The following is a 27990-nucleotide window of genomic DNA, read 5'->3' as shown; positions in this document are numbered from 1 at the left end:
GTAACCCCATCTTGTAGCTTAGGTTTTTCCCCCCTAGGTAAAGAACTTTGCACCTATCCCCATTAAATTTCATTCTTTTGTTTTCAGCCCAGTGCTCGAGCCCATCCAGATCTTTTTGATTTTTCTTCCTGTCTTCCAAAGTACTAATGCTGTTCCGCCCAGTTTTGGGTCATCTGCAAATCTGATAAATATTCCCTGCAATCCTTCATCCAGGTCATTAATAAAAATGAGTTTATCTCTCCAGAGAAAGAAAAATTGCTTTGCTCAGTGCAACTCCTGAGATTCCCCTGGTCACATTGATTTGGGGTATTCTGCATGACAACGGAGAAACTTCGGCAAGGAGGAACATGTGGCACTGGATCTGAACACATGAACAATCTTAAGTACCTTCGTAGTCCATCTTGGAACTCAGTGTCCCTGTTTGCACAACCAGTTACTCTGAAATTCTCATCAGCATCAAATTCTTATAGCCAGAGAATGAATCAGAGCCTGGAGGTGAATGAGTGATCTCCACCAAGATTAGGCAGTCTTTGTTTCTGACATGCAAGTTGTCCTGCATGGAGATCAGCAATTATGTAAAGATTTGCAAGGTTATCCTGTCTGGTGGGTAGATTGCCAGTTTTCTCTGGCAAACACACAGCCAGTTCACAGTAGCATCAAGAGCAAGCCCGTCATCACAGGCTAACCTCCAGAGACAGAAGTGTCTTATTAACAGGAGCAAATTCAAATGGAATAGAGAATGCTTCTCCATGGAGACCGTTTTGCACATTGAACGGAGGGAAATCAAGAGATGCCAGATGAAGCAATGGGCATGCAAATGGGAAGCAATTCATCTTGGCCTGAGGATGACCGCAAGAACTGAGCAAATCAACTGGAGCTGAGCAGGATTCACGTTCCCTCTTTCTCTCTCACATACACACACAAACACCTTCTTAGCTGAAACTATGGAAAGCATCATGCAAACATATGTTAAGATCATAGCTTTGTAGAGGTGAAGGGGATCCAGAGGATCACTATCAAAAGGACAGGGCAATGAATCCGCCTGTCGGTGTGCTGTCTCCTTCCAATGCCACAGAAGGATTTGAAACCCTGAGTAGGGCCATATTAATGGGACTCCAACAGTTTGGAGCCCCAGCTGAAGATAAAGAGATGGAAACCAACAGCCGCATGGGAGAAGATAGGGAGAGAAAACAAGAAGCTGAGAAGGTGGGAGGTATAAAAGGGAAAGAGGAGGACCAAAGGAGGCAGAAGCAAGATGAGAAGGGAGGTAAAGTAAAGGTAAAGGTAAAGGTAAAGGTAAAGGTAAAGGTAAAGGTTCCCCTTGACAATTGTTGTCCAGTCGTGTTCGACTCTAGGGGGCGGTGCTCATCCCCGTTTCCAAGCCATAGAGCCAGTGTTTGTCCGGAGACAATCTTCCGTGGTCACATGGCCAGTGCGACTTAGACACGGAATGCTGTTACCTTCCCACCGAGGTGGTCCCTATTTATCTACTTGCATTTGCATGCTTTCGAACCGCTAGGTTGGCGGGAGGAGAAGGGAGGTAAGGGAAGAGAAATAGAGGAGAAGCAGGATACAACGGTGCAGGAAAAGATGGAGGGAGAATACCACCAAAGGAGATCTGATATCCCAAGGAGAAACAGTTCAAAGGAACTCCCTGAAGGCTTGGAGTGGAGGGTTAAGATAGATACAAGCATCGCACAGGAGGTTAGGTTGATATTCCTGGCTGGAGGAGTGGGCTTCCAAACCACTCGCAAGCCACCTAGGAAGGTGTCCTTCTGAAGATAGCAAGGGAGAAAGGAGAAGAGGAAGAGGAACAAGGAGGTTGGCCAAGGAGGCTTCCCATGCAGCTGGAGGGACACCAGCTCAGATGGAAACTTGGAGATACATCACCAACAAAGTGAGAGCCACAGCCATTTGTCAGGATCCCCTCATGAAATCCAATGGGGAGTGGGCTCAATGCCCCTGTTAGGTACACCAGGCAGGACCCAATGGCTGAAGGGTCAGTCCAGCCTGTGGGACAGTTCTGTTTTGTGGAACCCTCTTTCCTGGAAAGAGGAGAAGACGTTGGCCATTGAGGACGTGGGAAGGAACTGGGAAGCTGGACCTTTTGAAGCTGCCATTGATAAGACACCTGTTGTGTCTAATAAAGACATTATGTTGAAGCCAGAAGAGTCTCCTGTCATCCGTTTAGAACTTGCTCTGAAGCAGGAAACCCACAACTGAAGCCATCCCAAGAAATGGGCATCTAGGCTCTGTCTAAAAGGGTTCGGTGAAGGAGAGCCCATTGCTCTCTGAGGTAATCCATCAAACTGTCAAATAATTTTTACCATGTAATTTCCCCCAGTGTTTACTCAGACTCCCCTTTCCAATCAATTGAATCTGTTACTCCGGGTCTTTCCTGCTAGAGCTACAGAAGAAAGAAAACAGTATTTTTGCCCATGTCCCGCGTGATAACCCTTTAGATGTCTGAAGATATCTATCGTGTCACCTTTCTGCCTCCTCTGTATTTTCATCAGTGAAATATCCTTTTGTCACCAGTTCCTTGATACTCTTAGGAAAAAAAATGTTTGCTGGGCATTTATCTTTCTCTTCTATGTTGAAAGATAAGGCGGCTTTCACCTGCTGTCAATGAAGCCTCTAGGCAACTAAATTTGGTCGGCTGTGATATCATTGTACTTGTGCTGTGATCTCCAACTAGCTAGGACTGACCGTTTCTGTTGTTTGTCAGGCCTGGGATTCCCCAAGGGCCCTACAGAACTTTATAGACCTCCCAGGGAAACAAAAATCAGAATCCTGTGTTCATTACAGCAGGCATTTATCTCAAATTAATTAATAATTAATAATGAAACAAGATAGTCATTTCCAGTCTTATCAAAATCCACCTGAGTATCAGGGTATACATCTTTTTATTGTTGAAATTCCAGGCAACATCAGCTTGTCTAACTCTATAAGCTTTATTTATCCACATTGTTTCTATCTCCCAGAAGCAAAACAATATCTCAAATATTGCAAACATGTAAAAGTCTTACAGGTATAGGAAAAAAACTGTAGGCTCAAATGCTTAAAAGTGTAGGAAAACTAAATTTAAGGTGCAGGGAAATACTTAAATTAGAATTCAATCCAAAATACAGTAGAAGTAGATTTTAAGAGTAAAAAAGAACAATGAGAATGTTTCATTTACATTTTAACAAGGCAGGAGCTTATAGACTAAAAAAGCAGAATGAAAAATCAGAGAACACAATTCTCAAAACACCAGGGTTCTTAAGAATAAAAACATTAAAGAAGACTACAAAACATTACGTTAAGTGGTTGCTGTGGGTTTTTCGGGCTCTTTGGCCGTGTTCTGAAGGTTGTTCTTCCTAATGTTTTGCCAGTCTCTGTGGCTGGCATCTTCAGAGGACAGCATTCTGTGCTCTGGTGTAGTTGGCTTGGGAGTGGAGTATTTATGGCTGTGAGATGGGCTTTTGTCTTTTTCTGTAGATGGGTGATTAGTGTATCTTGTTGTGGGTGTATTGTTGTGATAAGAAGGAGAGATTATCTGTCACTGTGGTTGATGGGTGTCTTTTGTGTGTAGTGATCCCCGGTCCTTGTGGCTGGGTAGAGTTAGTTGACCTTTTGCACGCTGTATTTTTGAGAGCTGGGAGCCAAGTTTTGTTGAGTTTCAAACTTTATTCTTTTTTATTGAAGTTCTGCTGGTGCCTGTGGATACAACCTTCAGAACATGGCCAAAGAGCCCGAAAAACCCACAACAACCATTAGATCCCAGCCGTGAAAGCCTTCACGTATACATTACTTTAAGTGCTCACCCAACCAAAACCATTCAAGTGTCAATTTGCATCTATGGAGGAAAATCTATGACAAGCTGGTTCCTTCTGGAAATGAAGCCTGCTGCTCTGCTGCTACACAGTTTATATTTTGTATCCAGGGTGTTTGGTGTGGAGTTGTTGCAATGTGTTGATGAGGTGCATCCTGATATGTGTGCATCTTATCTCCCTATATATTTATAATTCTTCAGTCATTTTCCTTCCCTTCAAACTGTAAACTATCTCTTTGTCAGGGGCCCGGAGTTCCAGCATAATATTTATAATAGGAAATTCTGTTGTCCCTGAAGTCTTTCTAACTCCAAGGGCCTGTGATGTAGTATCTGGCAAGTTGCCACTATGAAGATAACGTCATTGTTTTGACTAAAATTTTTGCAAAGCTCGGAGGACTAAGGCTCTGCCACACCAGGGTGTTGTAAAACCAGAATATTAGAGAGTGCAAGTTATATGACCTGAGAATTCCACCTCCATATTTACACACTGTAGCATAAACATGTTCAGCTGTTAGGATTGTTATGGTACAGTGACCTTGCTTGGCTGTGGAGCTGGCTAATTGTTTTGCCATGGGTACAGTAGCCTCAGTTTTAAAAGCACATTCATTTTTTCAGGGCTACCCTCTTTAATTTAACACTCTATACCCACAACATTGAACAACTTGGCACTGTGATTTCTGACTAGCTATGACTGATTGTGAAGTCTCACCCACACTATCACGTGCTCTAGTGATACCGTCACATGCTCAAATCTAGCAGGGTCATCCCGTGTTGCAATTCCTCCAGTTCATTGTGTATGTTGATTGGATTGACTGCCTGTGCGAGTGAGGAAAAGCAGAAAGCCAGGTGAACACAGACAGACAGACGGACGGACGGACGGACGGACGGACGGACGGACGGACGGACGGACGGACGGACGGACAGACGTTTCCCCCTTCTTGAATCTCACTTCTGCTATGAACAGTTCAGGTGGCAGAGAACATGCCCCCCCTCCAAATTGGGGGGACTATCAATCCCTGAATCTCTCTCTGGTCAGCATGGTCAATTCGACCACTGGTCAAGGGATTCTGGGAGTTGTGTTTTTAAAAAATGTGTATTCTTGGCTGTATTTTGCATTTTCATAGATTTATCTGTTTGTTTGTTTATTTATTTATTTATTTATTTAATTTATATCCCGCCTATCTAGTCGATTAAGACCACTCTATTAAGGCTGTTGTCCTAGGCAGACAGGACTCGGAGCGGGCAGCATGAAGGTCAGTTGGATCCGTGGAGGCAGGGGGTGAAGGTTGAAACCTGTAGTCCCCTGGAGTAATTTCCCCAAGCCCAGAGATAACCAGAGGGAAGTCAGGTATCACCAAAAAAAAAAAAAGCCAAAATAAAAATAAATGCACTGAGACCCTATTTTTTGTGATAATTTTGAGTTTTTTTGTGATAATTTATTGGGTGCCACTTTTTTTAATGCTCTTGCCACGTTTCTGTTGTTTGTGTCATATTTTTGTCTTTTGCTGTGAAGTCTTGGTTTTTAAAACCTTTATCAGTTTCCCAGGATGGTGCCTTGGCACTAATGGGGGTAATAAATTAATTAACTAAAGGCTAGCAGATTCTCTCTCTAAGTGTCACTTTCCCAAACCATAATGCAGAGGATGATCATCTTGACCTAGCTGACAGGGTGGCTGCGAGGACTGCCAGCATCGCCAAATGTTGAGGGATCCTGGGAGCTGCAGCTGCAGGAACTTCTGAAGGCCCACGGCTGCCCACCTGAGGTTGGACAGCTTCTAGCTGCAGGTGCTTCCCATCTCAGAATCCTAAAATACAGTGGTGCCTCACTTGACGACATTAATTCATTCCAGCAAATCGTTGTAGAGCAAAAACATCGTAAAGCGAAATAAAAAAGCCCATTGAAATGGATTGAAAACCGTTCAATGCATTCCAATGGGCTGAAAACTCACCGTCAGCAAAGGTCCTCCATAGGGGTGACCATTTTCCGTGCCTTTGCAGCAAGGAATCCATCCCTAAGCACAGCGGAGGGCCATTTTCTTCAGCTGGCGGACATTTTGAAACCCGATGATCAGATGTTTTTGATCATTGTAAAGCGAAAGTCAGTTCCCGAAGTAGGGAACCAATCATTGCAAAGCGGAAAAAAAACCCATTCAAATCATCGTTTTGCAATCGCAAAAGCGATCACAAAAACCTCACCGTCAAGCAGATTCATCGTTAAACGGGGTAATCGTAAAGTGGGGCATGACTGTATTTGCATTGGAAGGGGCCTCTAAGGCCATGGAGTCCACCTGGCTGCTGACTGCAGGAATCCAAATAATATATCCAACAGATGGTTGTCTTATTTTCTCTTGAATGCCTCCAGCGCTGGGGCACTCACCACCTCGCCTTCATCTTGTGGTCAGTTGTCATCACCTGTTGCAAGGTCTCACCGAGTCTCAAAATAACGGTGATCCCTCCGAGTTCTGCCTGACAAAAAACAGCCACTGTTGGACTCCCCAGCCCTCAATGGAGGGAGAAACGGCAGTGCCCGGGCCCGGCATCTCTTGTCCTCCATGGGAGGCGATGTGGAACTTTCTGGCACCAAATCTGCAGCAGCGTCTCTTGCTCAGCCCAACTCTTTCCACGGGGCCTCCTTTCCGCTCGAGCGGTTAAGATGCTGTCCGTTAAAGCAGCCGAGGAAATTTGTGATGGATGTTAAAACCGCATGTCACGGAAGAGCAAAAACTTTCGGTAGTGTTCCGGGCCAATATGTCAAGCCGTTCTAAAGGATAAAATATCTGACAACGTGGATTCCCCAGTGGTGAGAGGAAGCGGCGCTGGGCTGCATACAGACGAGGTAAGCGGGAAGCTGCTTCCCCTCAAAGTTCTTTTCAAAGGATGGATGAGATCTCGTTTTGTGCTGTACAAAGAGCTCTCGGGCTTAGAGGCTGGAATACATTTTCTCTGTAGCAGCCTGCCTTTCCAACCACGACGTGTTCCATTTTGGTACCTGGCCTACAAATTAAGTTTTTTAGGATGGAGTTAAGGGGAGGGAGCCCAAAAGTGTCTCTTCCGTTCCTTTCCAAGAAAGAGAAGAAGAGCCAGCTGCTGGCAAATGGAAAGGCGCTTCATTAAGGATCTGAACAAACTGGGATATGGTGTACTATTTTATTTTATTGCATTAATGGAGTCAAGACCGTTCAGACAGAAGGACTAACACAGGACGGATCGGCCGGTTGCCTTTGAATGACTGGATGGATATCTCCCATAAAAAGAGTATGCTAATTGTGAGCTGTAAGCCTTTATCGGATCACACGGAGAGAAAGATAAGAAGGTGCCCGTTGAGCCAAAAGGAAACCGGGAAGGCTCCCGCCAGAATTGGTGGTTCTTCACTTTTATGCCAGGGGCCAGTTATGGATCCTGTTCATGGAAGAGCTTGCTTTTAAAGCATAAAAGCACGAAACGTTGAGTATTTTGCTTGTGGAATGTTACTGGGGAGTCCAGTCTCTTTGCCACAGTTATTTTTTCCTTTTACTATTTGATGCCAAAATCTTAATTTTGTCCTGCAAGAGTAAACTAAAATGGCCTTAGGCTACTGGAATGAGAAAGTCCAAGCACCCTGATATCAGCTGTCTGTCTTTATGGAGATTGTGTGATTCTGCTTCCCTGAAGGGACTTGAAACTTAAAGGGTATACATAAGCCTGGCTCTCTGCCACATTTTTAACCAGCTTCTTAAAAAGCCGGAAAGTAACTACTCATAAATAGCAAGCAGCAAGCAGCTCATAACTAATTCCTTTCTACATTGCATCCGTGTTACAACCTAGGAGAGGATGACTTCAGCACTGGTTGGGCCTCATCTTGAGTCTTGTGTCCAGTTCTGGATGCCACACTTCAAGAAGGATGCTGACAAATTGGAAGAAGTTCAGAGGAGGGCAACAAGGATGATTAAGGGGCTAGAAACCAAGCCTTATGAGGAAAGGCTGAAAGAACTGGGCGTGTTTAGCCTTGAGAAAAGAAGACTGAAGGGAGATAGGAGAGTGATTTTCAGAGACTTGAATGGCTGTCCTACAGAGGAGGGGCAGGATCTGCTCTCAGTCATCCCAGAGTGCAGGACAGGCAACAATGGGCTCAAGTTAAAGGAACCCAGATTTGGGTTGAATATCAGGAAAAAACTTCCTAACTCTTAGAGCAGTAAGATAATGGAATGAATGACCTCATTGTCTTAACTGCTCTAAGAGTTAGGAAGTTTTTTCCTGATATTCAACCCAAATCTGAGCCCTCCAACTGTGAAAGAATTCAAGAAAAATTAGGATAACCCCCTTTCAGATCTGCTTTGATTGGATTCCTGCCTTGAGCAGGGGGTTGGACTGGATGGCCTTGCAGGCCCCCTTCCAACTTCACTTTTCTATGATTCTATGACTTTATTCCCATTCCAGTCTTAGAATCTCAGAACTGCCAAGTTGGAAGGGACTCTCTGCATCATCAAGTCCAGCCCCTCTCAAGGAGGCCCAGTGAGGGAATCAAACTCCCAACCTCTGGTTCTGCAGCCAGATCATTGAGCTACCCAGCAATGGAACTATAACCTTTTAGTTGTTCCTATAGTTTTGGGGGACTCACAAAACAGTAGACAAAGAACACCCTAGAACTCCGGGGCCGGCTTGGGCTCTTGTTCTAGTGCTTGAGAGAGGGCGTGGATGGTACCAAAGCCCAGGTTTACCTCCTGAAGACCAGTCGCAAAAGAAGCCCAACCTGACCTGAAAACCATCGGAAGTTTCAAATGCCCATCTTGTGGTAATCAGATGCTTTCAGCGCCTAAGGAATTTATTTTTCTAACGACGTGTTCTCTAAATGTATTGTTTGACTCCCAGTGTCATGGTTTTCTGATGAACCTGGTGCTGAAACGTCTCCAGAGCAGGAGTCCTTGGCCTTCACAGAAGGGTGACACGCTTCTCTCAGGATGGCCTGAGAATGAAGGAATGGCTGTTTGTCTGGTTTAAGGAAGCAATATCAACACATGCACTCTTGACGCCTCCGGCTGTCTCCCTCTCCGGTGCACGGCTGTGCTGTGTAGTGATCGAGCGTTGGCTCAGTTCCTGTCCAGGTTGCATTAGCCATGGAGACAAGCGCGTCACGAATGCAGCACGAGAGGGATCCGTGTTCGGCACAACTGGCTGTGATGTGCCAAAGCCGCTCCAGTTGAAACGGCTGCCAGGGAAAGGGAAGGAGATTGCATTAAATCTTATTTGTCTTTAAACAAAGTGTTCTAATTGCTAACAGAGGAATTGCAAGCAAATTGAGGAGGGAAGCAGGAAGGGGAAAAAAAATAGAGAAGCTGTTTCGAAGCCAAGCAAATTACTGGAGAAGGCAGATTCGGAGGCCAGAGAAAGACATGGGGGAAAACAACTGGCAAGCGGAGAGAAGGAAATCACTCCCTAGGATAAACACACACAAGTCTCACAAGGGGTGTTGAATGCAGGGGCGCTTGTTGGAATGTTAAATGGGCTGGAAGGGTTCTAGATTACACCAAAGTAGGAGGCAAGGGTGTTGGGAAAACCATAACCCCAGAAATAGCATTGAACATCGTGGGTTTTTCTCAGGGGTGTGTGTGGTTTGTTTGTTTTACATTGCACTTGGTGCTTTAAAATTTGCATTCTAGATGTTTCCTTATTGCTTTTAAATGTTACTTTCTCACCCAAGGCCTTTGGAGGATAAGTGGATTAAAGAGCTAAATAAACAAAATAACACTCATGCAAATTATGTAATTATGCAGCATGTACTTAGGCGATGTTTTTTAAAATTTCACTTCCGTCAAGCGCTGTTTTTCAAGTTGCCAACAGCTAACATTAATGCAGCACTCACCATGCCTCGGGTGGTGTAAGAGAATCTAGGAGCGGCTTTGGGCAGGGAGAATCAGGTTGAGTAATGGGCAGGATGGATGATCTATAGGGAGGCAGGCGAGGGGAGAAGCCAGGGGGGTTTGGGTAAGGGCTGAGCCTGGCATCAGGCTTCGATCCTCAGGAAAAAGGCAGCAGGAGGAGCAGAGCTCACACTTGCCTACAAAACATGGCTGGAGCAACATTTTGACCTTGTCACCACAAATCTGGGTTCTGGCATTTGCTCCACAATGAGGACACCTCAACTGTGATTCCCCGCCCCTCCCCACACTTACTTACTTCTTTTCCAGCATTCACTTTCCCCAGGGTCTCTCTGTGTGTGTTCTGTGCTGCCAAATTGGAACCTACTTGCTAGCGACCCTAAGAGGGCTTTCAAGGTAAGTGAGATATTTAAGGAGTGGTTTTATTAAATGGACGTGGTGGCGCTGCAGGTTGAACTGCAGAAGCCTTTGTGTGCTGCAAGGTCGGAAGACCAGCCGTCGTAAGATCGAATCCACACGACCGAGGGCACTCCCCTCGCTCGTCCCAGCTCCTGCCAACCTAGCAGTTCGAAAGCATGTAAAAATGTGAGCCGATAAATAGGTACCCCCTCAGTGGGAAGGTTATGAGGTTTCGTGTCTAGTCGCGTTGGCCATGTGACCACGGAAACTGTCTTTGGAGAAATGCTGGCTCTACGGCTTGGAAATGGGGATGAGCACTGCGCCCTGGAGTTGGGAGAGGGAGTGGGAGTTTGCTTTGCTTTGCTCCATTTTATTTTAAACAAGAAAAAAACACACCTCAAGACACAAAGCTTCATAACTTTTCTTTCTAATTTTGGCCTGGCTTCCCTTCAAGGGTGCTGCTGCGGGTTAAACCACAGAAGCCTCTGTGCTGCAAGGTCAGAAGACCAACAGTTGTAAGATCAAATCCACGTGATGGAGGGAGCCCCCGTCGCTTGTCCCAGCTCCTGCCGACCTAGCCGTTGGAAAGCATGTAAAAATGCGAATAGATAAATAGGTACCACGTCCGTGGGAAGGTAACGGTATTCCGTGTCTAGTCACGCTGGCCACATGACCACGGAAACTGTCTTTGGAGAAATGCTGGCTCTACAGCTTGGAAACAGGGATGAGCACTGCACCCTGGAGTCGGACACGACTGGACTCAGTGTCAAGGGGAACCTTCTTACCTTTACCTTTACCACTTCTACTCCCTCAGTCAGTTTCCACGGCTGAACAGGGATTCGAACCCTGTTCTCCATAGTCCATCACTCTATCCACCACGTCACACTTGGAATCCCAGATTAATCCACCCCTTGTCATATTAACTGGCTCTTACTATCTCAGTAACTCACTCTGAGGCATTAATAGTAGAAAGAATTAAAAACACACAAACATTTTCTTACAGTTGTGAACAATCAGACAGCAAACTGACAGACATGGCTGCTTGCCCTTCTAGAGAGGGAAAAAAGAGCTGAGCAGAGAGGCGGGAGTCTCTTTGAATTCAGAAGCAGGGAAGGAATGATTGGTTAGCAGACTGACAGGCACCCCAGCCCACCAAGGTCCCTCCCAGCCACACCCACAAGAGGCAGCCTGCGAGGTTGGAAAAACTCCAGCCCTCTCCTCGGTGGTCCCTCTTCCTGGGAGCCTCTTGCCCCCCCCCCCAGAAGCAGCCATACCCTCTTGTTCCCCTCACCTCTGCTGTTGGCCGGTGAGCCCTCCCCTCCTTGCCAGCTGCTCCTGCCCCTTGGAGGCTTTTTGACACCGGAGTGCTGAATGACGGAGATGTTGACTGCTCTGCTTTTACAGGCGCCCTTTTCTGAGGGAGTTCAACGAGGATGGCTCCCTGCAGGGGAATGGAGTAGCTCTGCTCTAAAGGGAAGCTGAAGAGGAAGGCACGGAGTATTGACTCTGGCAGAAGAGTTCACGTGTGATGTATTCTAAATGCCTGTTAAGTGCTCGGGAGATGACAGAGGCCACAGCATGGCCGAGACCTGAATTAGCCTCCAAGGAGGTGGTGGGAATGCTCAGCACCCAGAGAGACCTCTTTGCCATTTGCTTGGAAGGCTTCAAAAGGCAGGAGATGCCCTCTAAGTGCCGTACCCAAGCCAGGGCCAAGGAACCGCTGCCTGCCTGCCGGCCAGCCGGCCAGCTACACATCTCTACCGTTCAACCCCTGGACGACCCCTCGAGTGGGGGCTGCAACATGGCAGGAGAAGGGCCTGAGAAGCAAAACGATGCCTTCCCAATGGCCGGGATGGCCCACTTGTCTTCCAGTGAACTCTGGGAGGCCTAGGCGGCTCCCTGGACAGCAGACCTGCCAGGGCAGGTGGGTGCAGGCAAGGTCACCCAGAGAATTTCACAGCTCAGAGAGAACAGAAGGTGGATCTTCCCTAGTTCAGACCCAACACTGTAGCCCTTTAATATCCACCGGGGGGGGGGGGCTCTGAACAACGTTCAATGGGAATGCTTGAGGCGAGGTCTCCGGATTTGGTGCGGATAGGCTAAATAACCTTCAGGTTCCTTTCCAATCCTATGATTCTACAATGCTATGTCTCCCCCACCCCAGTTGTTTCTCCCAGATATTGTTTTGTTGTAAAGCAAACAGGTGGTTGGAAAGGGTCATCGAAGCAACCAACATGAACCTGACCCAACTCCGGGAGGCAGTGGAGGACAGGAGGGCCTGACGTGCTCTGGTCCATGGGGTCACAAAGAGTCGGACACGACTAAATGACTAAACAATATCACTGTATAGATATATACTGTTTGTGTACACAGTGGTGCCCCGCATGACAATGATAATCCGTTCCGTTAAAATCGCTGTACAGCGAAATCATCATGCGGGGGAAAAAACCCATTAAAATGCATTGAAAACCGGTTAATGTATTCCAATGGGAAAATACCTCATCGTCCAGCGAAGATCGCCCATAGGGAACCGCCTATCAGCTGTTTAAAATCACTGTCTTCCGAAGCTTCTGTTCGGAAAACAGCCATTTTGCGAAGGGAAGGAAGCCATTTTGCGAAGGGGAGCCATTTTGGAGAGCCAGAAAAAACAATGTTTTGCAAACAAACAGTTTGTGAAGCAAGGACCTAATCAACATAAAGCGGATTTCCCCCATAGGAACCATCGTTTTGCGATCGCAATAGCAATCGCAAAAAAGTCATTGTCAAGCGATTTCGGCATTCACCAGGGCAACCGTCTAGCGAGGCACCACTGTATATACGTACTGTGTATATATGTGTTTGTGTATAGATGTATGTATAGGTATATATAGTTAGTGTTACAGTTATAGTTATAGTTATAGCTATAGTTATAGTTATAGTTATAGTTCTGTCTGTCTGTCTGTCTGTCTGTCTGTCTGTCTGTCTATCTATCTATCTATCTATCTATCTATCTATCTATCTATCTATCTATCTATCTATCTATCTATCTATCTATCTAGGCCACTGCCTATGACCCTCTCCTGTCTGTTCAAAAGTCCTCATCGAGTCCCTCACCCGCCTTATTGAGAGACCGGCGGCTTTCTTTCCTCCCCGCCTCCCTCCTCCTTGGCTGTGGGATCTTGAGGGATAGACAGAGAGGGAGATTGCCTTCTCTCGCACAGCCTTCACAAACCCGGGCGTCTGGCTTGCTATTTGCCGTCCCCCATCGTTCTGTCGCTCAGAGCTTTCCACCCTTCAAATATTTGCCAGTTATTACTGGACACCCCATGAGGCAGCGCTGAGGCAACCAAGAGATATATTTAGCTCCTTTCATCTTCACCCATAAAGCCAACGGGCGCTACCTCCCACCATGTGGCCGACGGCATTCACAGCTCCTTTTTTTCCTGTACCTTTCCCACCTTTCTGCACTCTTGGAGAGAAAGTTTGCCATCGGTCCAAATCAGCTCCTTCTCGCACGACCGAGGCTTGGCCAAGGCTGGCCTTACGCTTAGGGAAAAGGAGATGGCTCCCTGAGGCCGTGGGTGGCGTGCTTGAAGCGAGAGAAGCCGGCTGGGGACGGGAATTAATTTGGACTATGGATAGCTGAGTGGTTTAAGGTTGGGAGTTCGATTCCCCGCTGGGCCTCCTGGGAGTATAACCAGCCTGGGTAGCCTTGGGCAACCTGCAGAGTCCCAGGGCGCCCCTAGAGGAAGAGAAGGGGAAACCACTTCGGAGCACTCTCCGCCGAGAAAACCCTGGAAAGGGTTGCCAGAAGTCAGAGCTGACTTGACAGCACATGATGATGATGATGATGATGATGATGATGATGATGATGATGATGATGATGATGATGATGATGATGATGATCCACAATCCCCTGACTCGCTGGCATGGAAGCTGGGGGTGATGACTGGAGAATTCTGGAATTTGTAGTCTGAGAGAATCATCCTTCAAAGCAGTGATTATGCCCTTTTTTCACTCTCATGTCCCAGAATAATTGGGCTGGTCTCGGGAACTCTGCGTGTTGCCTTGGATGGCTCAGGGATGCTCTTTGACACCTGGTCTTGTTCAAGACAATGCTGTGAGGCACTCCTAGGCTTCACTTTCATTCCCTGGTGTGGAAAACCACATGAAACAGAAATGGGATCATCCAGCCTACCCTCTGTGAGGTAGTAGAGCCGGGTCTCCCACGGTTGAAGTCCCGCTACTTAGTAACAGGGATCATTATTTTGTTGTTGTTTAGTTGTTAAGTTGTGTCCGACTCTTCGTGGCCCCATGGATCAGAGCACACCAGGCCCTCCTGTCTTCCACTGCCTCCCAGAGTTGGGTCAAAGTCATGCTGGTCACTTCAGTGACCCTGTCCAGCCATCTCGTCCTCTGTCTTCCCTTTCTCCTCTTGCCTTCACACTTTCCCAACATCAGGGTCTTTTCCAGGGATCATGATATTGCTCACCAAAGCTTGGACTCCCCTGTTCTGTCTGAGCTTAATTCCCTAACAGAAGCTAGAGAGGCATGGTTTTTCCTGGGAACCATATACTATTTTGAAAGATCACTCTTGTGATGGGATATATTTAGGAATTTTGGGCTTTAAAGCACAAGTAAGAGCTGTTATCTTTAAAAAATGTCTGCTTCCCATTTGTTACTAGGGTGTCCGTCCACTATCTGGAGTTCTGTACAATATGTGTGTGTGTTGATTATAGAGGCTGTCATGATGAGCAAATGCACTTCCAATCTTATCACTGCACCACAAGCAGTAAGATAAAAGGGTAAAAAAATATGCATCCACCGATTTGTGAAGACGGTAGGGAGAGGAACAGAATGGAAGAAAGCTTAAGAAGCACACAGTACAGAATGACCATCCATGGAAAATGTCAGCTTGGGAGGGATGGTCAAGAGACCTTTTGAAGATGAACAAAATGAATTGACACTCACCGCCTCAAGGTACCTGGAATGGAGGATGCACCAAAGATGTCAAACCTTCTGTTTCTAAAGTGCATCGCCCCAAATCCTTTTGCTTAGTGTGATCAATTACACTAAAGTAGTCCCATTGACTCAGTGGGATTTGGAGAGTCTACTCGTCCATAGGTTCTGTTGATTCAAATGGGCTTCCTCTAACTATGTCACTTGGGTCCAGGCTGTTTGAAGGATTGTATCACCCCATAGGAGCTTCCTCTGTTTTTAGGATCTTCTGGGGAGGTCCTGTTCTCTGCTCTACTATCTTCCCAAGCTTGAAGGAGGGCCTTCTCAGTGGTGGCTCCCAGGCTTTGGAATGCACTGCCCCAAGAAGCCAGGTTGGCCCCCTCCCTCTTGTCCTTCCATTGCCAGGCAAAGACCTCCCTCTTCAGGCAAGCTTTTAAGCAATAAGTGAGGAGTCTAAGGAATTTACAGTGGGGTCTTGACTTGAGAACTTAATCCGTATTGGAAGGCGGTTCTCAAGTCAAAAAGTCTGTAAGTCAAGTCTCCATTGACCTACAGTGCATTGAAAACCGATTAATCCCGTAACAGGCCGTTTTTGTTCCATTTTGGTTTTTTTTCTGGTCTGTAAGTCAAATCTCAGTCTGCAAGTCAAACCTAAATTTTGCGGCCAGAGAAGTCTGTAACTCAAAAAGTCTGTAAGTCAAGCCGTCTGTAAGTCAAGGGTCCACTGTAGTTTTTAAAAAAATATATTTAAAACTGTGTTCCTCCTTGATTTTAATATTGATTAATGTTTAGTTGTTTTTAATATAATTCTAGATCAAATAAACTCTGAACTATCTCTGGAGGCAAAAATGTTGAAGCTGAGATTGTCCTACGTACTTTGGGCCCATCCTGAGAAGGCAGGATTTTCTGAAAAAGACAATCATGCTGGGGAAAGGTAGACGGCAGCAGGAAAAGAGGAACATCAAATTGGGGAGGTACTGACTCCCTAAAGGAAGACACAGCCTTGAGTCTGCAGGATAGTTTTTGTATAGTATTTTATGTACCTGTTACCATAGTATAATTTTAATTGTTGTGAGCCAACTTGGGTCCCTTATGGGGAAACAGTGCCATATAAATAAAGAATAAACAACTGGAACTTACTATGCTAAAGTAAGTTGCAACTGGAGGAGACCCGTTTGGATCAATGGAGGTGCTGACTCACCCGATCCCCAGATTCAATGGGCCTCCTCTAGTGTAATTTTGAATTGCAGTACTGGAGGAGACTCTTGAGAGTCCCCTGGACTGCAGGGAGAACAAACCTATCCGTTTTGAAGGAAATCAGCCCTGAGTGCTCACTGGAAGGACAGATCCTGAAGCTGAGGCTCCTATACTTTGGCCATCTCATGAGAAGAGAAGACTCCTTGGAAAAGACCCTGATGTTGGGAAAGTGTGAAGGCAAGAGGAGAAGGGGACGACCGAGGACGAAATGGATGGACAGGGTCACCGAAGCGACCAACATGAATTTGACCCAACCCTGGCGTGCTCTGGTCTGTGGAGTCACGAAGAATCAGACACAACTAAACACCTAAACAACAACAACAGTGTGATTTACTATACTAAATAAGAGGATTTTGGCTTGTATCTTGCCATGATGCACAATTTCATAAGACATAAGGAGATCCAGTCCAGGGGTAGCCATTATAACCTCAGCCTCTCTGAGCAGTGAAAGTATGCAAGCTGAGAACCTTTTTTCCTGCCATCACCGTTACTACCCTCACAACAAACAGGGACAGGGTTTGGAGCACCTCCAGCTACACCTCTGCAGCTCTTCAGAATCCTTGCTGAGAAGTGCATTTCCTCTCTGTTCTGTACAAGGACTTCAAGCCTTAGGGATGGCACAGACAGGTTTCCAGTTTGTTTGCAGTTCATTCTAATGATATTTGTTAGCTGCCCTGAGTATTTTTTTTTAAGTGGAAAGGTGAGGTCAGAACCTTCTAAGTAAGTTCATCCAGATGGGGCAAAAATTCCACCTACTCCATTTCTCCCAGTTGATCCCAGTTGGTTGCAAAGCAGCACAGGTGTCAGGAGGATCCACAGATATAAAAATTGTTTTCCTGATAACATTCTGCCCCGTACAAAACTCATGAAATCTTTTTTTTTTGAAAACATTAAAAATAACCATTTCTCTGCTCTAGCATCTCTCTCTCTGCCTCATTGCGCCTAATAAAATGCTTCCGACTCAGCATGCTGACCTGGAAATGAACTTCCAAGCTATTCCACAGCTTCCCTGCCTCACTGACAATCACTTCTCTCAGAAGAAGATCGGCAGAACATTTTGAAATCCTTGAAATCTGAAAATGGCTTGTTTGTTTCTGTACCTCCAGAAATCTAATTTACTTTTAAATTCTAATTAATGAAAGTGGTCCGAGTGGAAAGCTGTGTCTTCAGACGTGAAAAGTAGCAAAAACATAGCACAAAATTCTGCCCCGAAAACAGTGCAAAATTTGAAATGAAGCACACCTTGCTGAGGCAACAACAACAACAACAACAACATGGAAGTCTTGGATTTTCTCACCGTTTGCCATTAGACATACTGAGATTAGCTTTACGTCATCTGAACGGTACAGGAAAAGTGACAATGTCAGGGACCAAATACGTGCATTTTAGAGAAGAAATACTCCGTGTGGATGAGCCCTAAATAAATGAAGAAACACAGAGATGTGTAAATAATTAGAGATGAAGTCAGATGTCCAAGACAGGGGAAAATAAATGTTTAAGAACATGATATAGTTAAGAGGATCCTGTTGGATCACTCCATTTAGGGGTGATGTACCTTCAAGCCACAACCAACACAAAGCGACCCTAATAGGGCTTTCAAAGCAAGTGGGATATTTAAGGAGGGGATTGACAATTTCCACACACCCCAGTGAGTTTCCATTTCTGGGTGGTGATTTGAACTCAGGTCTCTTGAGTCCCAGCCCATCACTTTATCCACTACACCAGCCATTCTCAACAGGGGCTGCTTGGGAGGCAGCTACTGATTTATAGGTGTCTTCAGGATAGGAGCTGAGCAAAAGAGGCCATATGGGGCCCCTGGGAGCCCCAGCACATTTGAAGGGGTCTACAGACAGGAAACAGTTCTTCAGCCTCCACCTTGTAAGTTTCGTGATGTGACTTGTACGATCCTGATTTGGCCTGTGTTTCTTTCATAATGTGTTTATGGCTGTGGGTGACCAAAAAAAGGTTAAGAATGGCTGCACTGCACCATAATGCCTGAAAAAAACACACCTCCTTTTTTGGGGACAATAACCCTCAGAATCCTCTAGTCAGCTTGACCACAGTAACTGAAAAATGCCGCATGTCCAAGCTGTGATCTCGTCCACGGTTGCCTCTGGAAAACTCATGAACTGGACATGATGCCAATGGGCACAAGACGTCAATACAGGAATTCAGATGCCCATTTTAAGGAAAGGTTTCTCTGTTCCTTCCTTGGCATTCCATGGAACACTCTTGGGTGGTTCGGCTGAGCATCTGTGGCTTTGGGGGGGGCCCTCCTGGTGCTGGCCCCTCAGCTTGGGGGCTTCGCAGGGGGGCTCTCCGTTTCCTCTCCGCTGGTGTGTTTCCACCGTCTCCCTCCCATTCCCAACCCCTTCCCTTTGGAAGCCTTTGCTGCTCAATCGTCTCTCGCCAAAGTGTCCTTCTTGTGTTTTGGGATCCTCCCAATTTAATCAGAGGGGTGTCATTAACAAGCTGTTCGCCTCTGCTTCCAAGTCATTCATAGAGTAGATGAACAAGCGCAAAGCCCTTGAGGGCCTGCCGTGAGAGACATCCTGACCCGCTCTCGTTGCTTATGGAGCTTCCGCCGGCCAGCCAGGGAGACGTCCAAGCCCTTCAGAGCCAAACAAGCAAAGACTTTGTTTTTCCACCCATTCCTTCTTGCACACGCGCTCTCTTTCTTGCTTTCTCTCATGGGCACCTGTGTGTGCGTTACCTTGCCAGCTGTCATGAGCGCACGGATGATGAAACCCAGAGGGGCTGCAGAAGGAAGAACATGTGTTGATGCAACATTAGAAGTGAATGTTTAAAATCAACAGAATTCTAGTGTTTGAAAATCCTGTTGTATGGCACTGCCAGTGCAGCACAGATTTTCTCATGAGAGGCAGGAGATTTCCACTAATTAGATAATCCTTTCCTTGGTTTCATAGGGACGTGGTGGCACTGTGGGCTAAACCGCAGAAGCCTGTGCTGCAGGTTCAGAAGACCAGCAGTCGTAAGATCGAATCCACGCGACGGAGTGAGCGCCCGTCGCTTGTCCCAGCTCCTGCCAACCCAGCGGTTCGAAAGCATGCAAATGCAAGTAGATCAATAGGGACCACCTCGGTGGGAAGGTAACAGCGTTCCCTGTCTAAGTGGCACTGGCCATGTGACCACGGAAGATTGTCTTCAGACAAAACGCTGGCTCTATGGCTTGGAAACGGGGATCAGCACCGCCCCCTAGAGTCGAACAGGACTGAACAAAAAAAATTGTCAAGGGGAACCTTTACCTTTACCTTCCTTGGTTTCATGCTGCCTGCAACTTGCACGCAACGATGCAAAGTTGCATTTTCTCTGAAAACAGGAGGGGGGATCTTGAATTACAGTAGGACTCCCGTATTCACTAGGGATTGGTTCCAAGCCCCTTGTGGATAAAGCAATGACAAACCTTGACAGCATCTTAAAAAGCAGAGACATCACCTTGCCAACAAAAGTCCGAATAGTCAAAGCTATGGTTTTTCCTGTAGTGTTGTATGGAAGTGAGAGCTGGACCATAAAGAAAACTGACCGCCGAAGAATTGATGCCTTTGAATTGTGGTGCTGGAGGAGACTCTTGAGAGTTCCCTGGACTGCAAAGAGAACAAACCTATCAATTCTAAAGGAAATCAACCCCGAGTGCTCATTGGAAGGACAGATCCTGAAGCTGAGGCTCCAGTACTTTGGCCATCTCATGAGAAGAGAAGACTCCTTGGAAAAGACTTTGATGTTGGGAAAGTGTGAAGGCAAGAGGAGAAGGGGACGACCGAGGATGAGATGGTTGGACAGTGTCATCGAAGCAACCAACATGAATTTGACAAAACTCCGGGAGGCGGTGGAAGATAGGAGGGCCTGGCGTGCTCTGGTCCATGGGGTCACGAAGAGTCAGACACGACTAAACGACTGAACAAACCCTTGTGGATACTGAAAACCGTGGATAACAGCAAACGATTAAAGTGCAATTAAAGTAGCCACAGGCAGGACAGGCTGCAAGGAAGAGGCAGTCCAAGTCCCATAGGTTGATGGGTTTGGGGGCCCCTACACTGCCTTTCCTCCCATCATGCAACACAAGGGACTCAAAGACGGCTTATTTCACCCCACCATCCTTCTTGTGTGCAATTTATAACGAAGCCCATGGGTCACCCATTCCTGATGGTTAAACTAAGCCGGAAGAGCTCCTGGCTTCAGTTCTTCTTTCTTCATTTGTATCAGTGTGTTGCACAATGTAAAATTATGGACGCATATGAAAAAGGTGAAATTAAAAATAAATTAAAATCTCAAGATCATTAGAGTGTTTTTGAGCAGAGTTACATGGTTGGGTCCATGGTTCCCACTTGAACTGGAGAACAGATGAAGTCCACAGCACAGAAGGTTGTGGGTTTAAAAAAAGAGAGAGAGAGAGAACACATCATTCCCCCCCCCCCCCCGTTTACTCAGAAGAATAATTCGTTGTCATTAGCTGTTATTATCTTTTTGCCCATTAACTTGCTCTACTGTTTATCCCTTCTTAAAAGCTTTTAATTACTTCTTGATGGACCTAATTAGCATAGGTAAAAGAATAGTATAACCCTTGAAAACTCCATTTCAAACTGCTTCCAGACATGACCTGCAAGGCCTTTTAAAAGTAAATTGTAGAAATCGTTACTTGTTATTCCAAGAGAGTTGTTCCATTCCCACCTGAGACGTTACTTTCATCAGCAAGTCTGGATCAGGGCCAAGGGATCAAAGGAGACCACGTCTAACAGATTTTCTTTGATCAGAGAAAGGCCACCAGTCTTCAAATACTCATCATCATCATCATCATGATCATCATGAAGACTTTTCTTCTTCCAGGACCTTCTTCTGAGGTGAGGCTGGCCTCTTGCCAGTGAGTGGGGAAGGATGATGGACACCACGGCCTTAGAGGCCCCTTCCAACTCAGGTATTCTGTGAGTTTTTTCCAGGGTGGTCCATCATCTTCCTTGCCATCCCTACTTTCCTGGCATTATGCAGGATGTTGAGGCTTGAGCTGGTGAAAGAGTGGAAGAGAGGTCACCTTGCGAGAAGGCTCCCTGGGGTCAGCAGCTTGTTTGTCAGTAGCCTAATTTTGATAATTAGCATGGCGAGAAGGACATGACCTGGCTGGCACTGGGTGAGCCAGCTGCTTCCCGCGGGGCCGCCCATCTAGCGAGCTGCTGAGAGAAGAGCCAAGAGAGAACTTTGAAGTGACTTTGGCGGTTTCTGCTGATACCAGCTTTGCTCTTGGCTTTGAGGGCATGGCCCAACCTGTCCTCATTAAGGGATGATTAGCGGGAGCCGTTCTGCTCGTCCGACGGCCAGAGGTTTCTCTCCCACAGCAGTTTTATAGCTGGATTTCCCACCTACAGCTTGGCTGCTCGCCATCACTGATTTAAAATTGAGGACGGCGTTGCCGTTAATAATATCACCTTGTCCACTAGCAGCTTCTTTCGCTGATGGATCCTGGACGCATGAAAACTCAGCTACAGAACTTGTCTTAAATGCTCTGAAAAGACTGGAAGAAAGGGGATGAGCACCCTTGCCCATGTGCAGAATTCCACCCCTCTTCCTTCTGGGACCAAGTGAGCAAACCTTACTCTTAACGGATGGCAGACCAAGATGTCTACAGCAAAGATACCTAAGCATCTCGGCCCATTTAAACTTTTTCACTGGAGGCAAGAATCCTGTGACATATATCCACCATCGTTCCTTCAGACATAATCTTAGACAAGGTAGCCAGCCTAGAGGTTTACCAACCTCATTTAGACAGACAGAGGGGTGTGTGTGGTTAGGGTTAACCAGATCAGAAGAGTTCCATTCACTGATTGCAGGTCAAAACCTGAGCTTAGATGTAGATTCTTCGATTGATAAAGTCGTATGCCATTATGATGCCACACGGAGTGGCCACTTGTGTAACCACCATGGAATTGTTGGATGAATGAATTTTCACAAGAAATCCACTAATACCTGTCACAGTGCCCTGGTCAAACCTCACTTCTTACAGCCACTCAGACATTCTGTTCTTGCTTGTCCCAGGGAGGAAGCACCCAGGGAGAACCAGATGGGTTGGAAACTGGAGGTTTGACTGGAACCATCTCACTCCCTCAGGTAAAAGGTAAAGGTTCCCCTTGACATTAAGTCCAGTCATGTCCTACTCAAGGGTGTGGTGCTCATCCCTGTCTCCAAGCCGTAGAGCCAGCGTTTGTCTGAAGACAGTTTCCATGGTCACGTGGCCAGCGCGACTAGACACAGAACGCCATTACCTTCCCACCGAAGTGGTACCTATTTACCTACTCGCATTTTTACATGCTTTCGAACTGCTAGGTTGGCAGGAGCCGGGACAAGCGACGGGAGCTCACTCCGTCATGTGGATTCAATCTTACGACTGCTGGTCTTCTGACCTTGCAGCACAGAGGCTTCTGCAGTTTAGCCCACAGTGCCACCATGTCCCCTAAGACTAGGACTGGTATCAGTACTTTCACCCTCTCAGTCAAAATGCTGGAATGGATGTTGAGGTTTATTAAAAGATAGAGGGGGAGAGGAAAAACTAAACAATTCAAAAGGATAAAAGGATAAGTGTTCCAATCAGTTACAGTTTTGTAAAACGTAGGAGCAAATGTGGACACAGACTTACAACATTCAGGAAAGAAAGACATCAGAAACCAAAACATTTAATCTGCTCTGAGTGGAGAGATAGTATACTTCTGGGCAAGCACCGAGTGCAGACTCACTGCATCGTGTTGTAAGATGGCAAAGAGACCCAGAGTCTCCTTGTGAGTCAAGCTGAGTCCCTTTAGGCATGTGGAGAGCAAGGCATCATTCAGAGGCATGCCAGTTGACTAACTAGGTTTCCTAAGCCCTTTTAGAAAAAGTGAAAGGGCCATGAAGCACCTTTGCCAACTCGCCTTCAGTCCCTTTCATGTTTCCTCAGGGCAAAAAACAACCTCCTGACCTTTGTCATTCCCATCGACCTAATCTAGATAACTCAATAACTAGATAAGGAAGTGGGCTGGGTCCTTTCAAGTCAGGGTTACAGATAAAGTGTCTGTGTCTCTTTTGGGGGAAGCTGTGATGTATCCTCTGATAAAAATAAGCATGGGAGCATCTGATCCCCAGCCCAGTCCTTTCTTTGAAGTGTTCGATAGCAGGAGTTGAGATGAAGGTGTGAACTGTCTGTTTCCACCCTGAGTTATGCCAGTGAGATCAGTTTCCCAGGCTCACAGTTTCCCAGCATAAAAGAATCCAGCAACTGAATTTAACATTTCATACACCCCAAGTTTTTAATTTCCCCACAACATCTACCTCAGCATCCACTTCAGCATCAACCAGTTCACCCAACGGGTCCACTGTGCAATCACATAATGGAGACGTAAGTGCCACCTTCTACCTGAAATGTACAGAAAGCTACTCATACTTATACACTTCCAGCTTCCACCTGGAATATACTATAAGATTCTGCAGGCCAGCCCTGTGACATCCTGCTCAGGCGTCGGTCCTTATTTTAAGGACTTAGACCAGGCATTTCACACCCTGCAATACCCAACCAACCAAATGAGGTGGAGGGAACCCTGAAGAGATCAACAGAGATGAATAAATCAACTAGTGAAGGACTTGACTCACCATGAAGTCAATGGGCCTCCTCTAGTACAATTAACTACACTGAGCACTGGGTTTAAACAACACCTTACGTGTGCCAATCTGTCTATCTGTACTTGGATAAATGCTTATCATCCGCCACTGAAGAGTTGATGGATTCTTAATAACCACCATGAAGACCTCTCTTTGCCTCTCATAAGGACTGCTAATGAAGACCCTTGACAACCGCTAGCTGACCATCCACCTTCCGGAACTTTTGCATTTCTAGCACATTTTATATTCCTTCTTTCCATGTGTTTGTATAAACATCTATCTTCTGGGGCCCTACTCCACACAACTGAGGAAATAAAACGTGTTAGCCTTTCTGGTCCTAGTGGACTCCTTGTTTTATCTGTAAAACAGAACACATGTGTATGTATGAGAGAGAGAGACAGACAGACAGATGGACGGACTCTCCTGGCCACGTCCTAAACATAAATTATACATACAACTTTTCAGTGTCTGGCGGATCTTACCCTACATAGGTTTGCACTACTAATCCACACCTCCTAACCACATACTCGATTTAAATAAGACTGCTGAGAGTTGTGGTGTTATTTTAAAAACAAACAGAAAAGCTGTCCAACCTTCGTGCCCTCTCGGTTTGCTTCTGCTTGCCCTCCGCCTCAGTACGGCCGGGATTACAAACATATCCACATCTTCTCTGCTTTGCTTGCAGCTGGTTCCACAATTTAACTCTATTTTCAATCTGTATTTAAATAATAGGGTTTTTAAAATGACTTTAGAAAATTAGTTTTTCACTTAGTGTTTTCCCTCTCTGTTTGGACTGTGCTTTAAAAAAAAAAGCTCTGGCTAGCTGTTGGTGGAAAATTCTTCCAGGCTTCCTCACCCATAGGACTCAGGGTGCTGTCCATCTCCTGAGAGGAAGGGGACCGGTGGAAGAAGGGGCCCCGGCTTTGCTTCGTTGCCCCCCCGAGCCAAAATGAGACAGGCCAGAGGGTCCCTTTCCTGCTCCCATTGAGTGATTTGCTCTCCACCTAGGAGTTGTCATGAATAAATATGCCGAACGACTCTGGCCCAACTCCCGATCGGAGGGTCACCTCGCTATTAACCTCTGCTGCTCTTCTGAGGATTGCCATTTGTTCTTTTGCTTCTCCTTCGAAGAGCGCTTATCTCATTTTAAATCCGTGCCTTGGCTTCCCTTCTCATCCTGTGGTTAAGCATGTTTCCTTAATAGCCTCCTGTGAGGGTTTTTCTATATCTACATCAAAAGCTTTTGGACAGCTTAAATAAATTATAGCCACTGGTGCCTGGCTCTCTGCTGTCTCGTTAACCCTCTCACCAGCGTCTGACCTCTTCACACAGGTCTTGGGACCCAGAACGGCACCCCTTTGGGCCGCGTTACATGATGATGATGATCTCCAGCACCTTTTAAATATATATATATATTTGCATCCGGTCCTCCATCGCCGACTCTCTGCTCTACTTCGGCCAACTTCTGTCTCCTCCTTCTGGCCTCAATTCCTCAGAAGGGTCGGTGTCACTGATGCAATATTAGAAATGCAAATTTTAATACCGTTAACGACCCTTCAGCCTAAGCACCAAGAGCCTGTTTCGACTGCCCCCCTCAAAAGGTTTTGCAAGCGAACAGACCCCCGTTTCCCGTCAGCAGGTGCCTGGGGCCCACAGGCAACCTTTCTGTGCTTTGCTCTCATGCAAGTGGCTTCCGAAAGTTGGATGGAAACCCGCGGGGTCCTCCTTACGTGAATTTTGTTGACTTCTGAACCAAGAAGGCCAAGGCCTTCTCTGACACCAGGACAGCCTCGGCCCAGAGCAGGCCAAGAACTCGTTCCCCAGAGGAGTCAGGCGTTTCTGGTGACCTTAGAAGCATGCCTGGCCAGGGCCGTCCTATGCCCTGAATTTTTGAGGGACAAAATTGAGGACAACAGACAAGGGTTTCTGATGTCATGAGGAGGGGCCGGGAAGGGGAGAGGCCCCAGAACTGAGTCTGGGTCAGGTGGTCATGTAAATGGACAATATGGCAGCTCAAAATGAGAGGGATTTAGCGGAGTCACTGGGAAGGTGGAAGGTGGCGCCCCACAGCGGCAGTGGTGGCTGCCATGCCTTCTAAGGCTGGTGTTTTATGCAGTAGGCAGTCCTGCTAGATTAGTGACTCCCCAACCTTGGTTCCCCAGATATTCCTTGAACTAAGGCCCCCAGAAGCCTTCACCACTAGCTGTGCTGGCCAGGATTTCTGGGAGCTGTTGTCTAAGAACATCTGGGGAACCAAGGTTGGGAACATCTGTGCTGGGCCCTTCACTGGGCTTAGGGCTTATGGGAAGCACGCAGAAGTGTAGCTTCCTCCTCCAAGACTCTGCCCTATATTCGCCAGGGCTTCTATGAGAAGAAGTCTTGAGAGTCATGATGTTGGTGCTCCACGCTCTGCCTTGCACCAGATGCCTGGCCAGTCCTGAGTCCCTTCACCCACACAGTTCTCACTCCATTTATTTATTTATTTAATTTATACCCTGCCCATCTGGCCTATAAGACCACTCTCCACTCCCCTCTGCTTGCTCCTGGCATTTTAGTGTCTCCATCTTGGCCCAGCTAAGGATGTGAAACAGTTTCTGAGATGAAGAAAAGCCAAGTGCCCTGAGACATAGCAAGGAGAAGATTTTTCACAAAATACTATACGACCACAGAGAGTGACATTTTATTTCAGCGCTTTCTTCAAAATATGCAATTAACACATCCAGCCCTTGAAACATGGCATTGTATCGGTTTCTTCTCGTCTTTCGCTCAATGTTAGCCGCGGAGCTAATTTAATCATTAAGGAAACGTTCCAAATAATGTAAGGGAAATTCGCTGGGCACATCCGTCACGGTCATGATCCAGATTGCAAAGAGGTTGCACACGATTCACTGGCATCCTGTTTCTGGAGCTGGGAAAAGTTACGTTTTTGAACGACGGCTCTGTGCTGGTGGCGGGTTTCCTGGTGATGCAAAAAAAAGTAACTTTTCCATGAGTGAGACCTATCGAATTAGCCACAGCAACAAAAGCTAAAGCTCTCCAAATGACCTCAGCTGCTCTTCCTTTGCCAGGGCCCCTGCTGGCTGGCTGGGGGGACTCTGGAATTTGTAGTCCAAAAAGATAATTTTTATCAAGCTCTGTCCATTTCTTACCAACATGCTCTACTCACACCCAATGTGCTCTGTGTTTCTCTTTTTTTAAAGTCATGCTTCATCCATAATTTTGTATACTTTAACATCTCAACTGTATCTACTCATTTATTTTATTGCATTTATTATCCTAGCAGTCCCTATGGGGGTTGTTGTTATGTGCTGTAACCTATAATGACCGTAACAGGGTTTTCAAGGTAAGGGAGGTATTTAAGGAGTGGTTTTTACCAGTTCCACACACATCCCAGTGAGTTTCTGAGTGGGGATTTGAACCCGGGGCCCCCAGTTCCTGGCCCATCTCTCTACCCACCACACCATGCTGGGTGCCTGTGGGAATTGTACTATACTAGTATTCTTATTTTACAGATGCAGCTGAATAATGAATCACCTTCCCAAGGCTGCCCGGAGGCTCTTGCCACGGCAACATTTGAATCTGGATCCCACCAGTTGGTCACTGCTTCTTCCTCGGAACATCAGATTCCTCTGAAGCATGGAAAGGGTTTTGAATTCATGGCGTTATTTCTTGTGCAGCACAGAGCCTTGCTTTTCTTCCTGTCCATTCGGCGGTTACGAACCCCACTTTGTCTCATCAACAATAAAGGCTTCTAATACTTTTACATTATATGCTTGCTTTAATATCTCAGGTAGCTGGGAAGGGAATATCTAATGCATTGCTGATTAATATGCAACAGATTCGGTTTTCACTTTTCTTTTCTCTCTCTCTCTCTCTTTTAAAGAAGCCCTCTCTAGTTAGAGAGAAAGCAAGAAAGACTGTTTAATTTCAGGCCATTATCTGCCTGTAATTGCTGGAAGGATCTCATTTTGTGTGGGAGCTTTGGAAGCAAATCAATTACCCCCTCTTTCCTCAGAGGGAGGGGGCAAGTCCTCCTCGCCCTCTTTTTTTGGGTGAAAATGCCTAAATTCGAGACCCCTCGTTGGTAGC

The 27990-nt window shown here is 46.4% G+C and overlaps 2 long non-coding RNA genes across 2 annotated transcripts in view; one reads left to right on the top strand and one right to left on the bottom strand.

The window, feature by feature from the left end:
* Nucleotides 1-6310: 6310 nt before the first annotated feature.
* On the top strand, nt 6311-27664 carry LOC140704239 (uncharacterized). Its single transcript, XR_012083367.2, has 2 exons — nt 6311-6650; nt 27414-27664. It is a non-coding gene; the product is annotated as an uncharacterized LOC140704239 (long non-coding RNA).
* The window catches only part of LOC140704240 (uncharacterized), a 27478-nt gene continuing 26042 nt past the window's right edge, over nt 26555-27990 (bottom strand). The window contains exon 2 of the long non-coding RNA XR_012083368.2: nt 26555-26860. This is a non-coding gene — a long non-coding RNA (uncharacterized LOC140704240). The remainder of the gene's footprint in view (nt 26861-27990) is intronic.

Source organism: Pogona vitticeps, chromosome 2 (assembly GCF_051106095.1).
Source record: "Pogona vitticeps strain Pit_001003342236 chromosome 2, PviZW2.1, whole genome shotgun sequence".
Lineage (NCBI taxonomy): Eukaryota > Metazoa > Chordata > Lepidosauria > Squamata > Agamidae > Pogona > Pogona vitticeps.
Note: the sequence above shows the minus strand (reverse complement) of the source record. Positions and strands in the feature narration are given on the sequence as shown.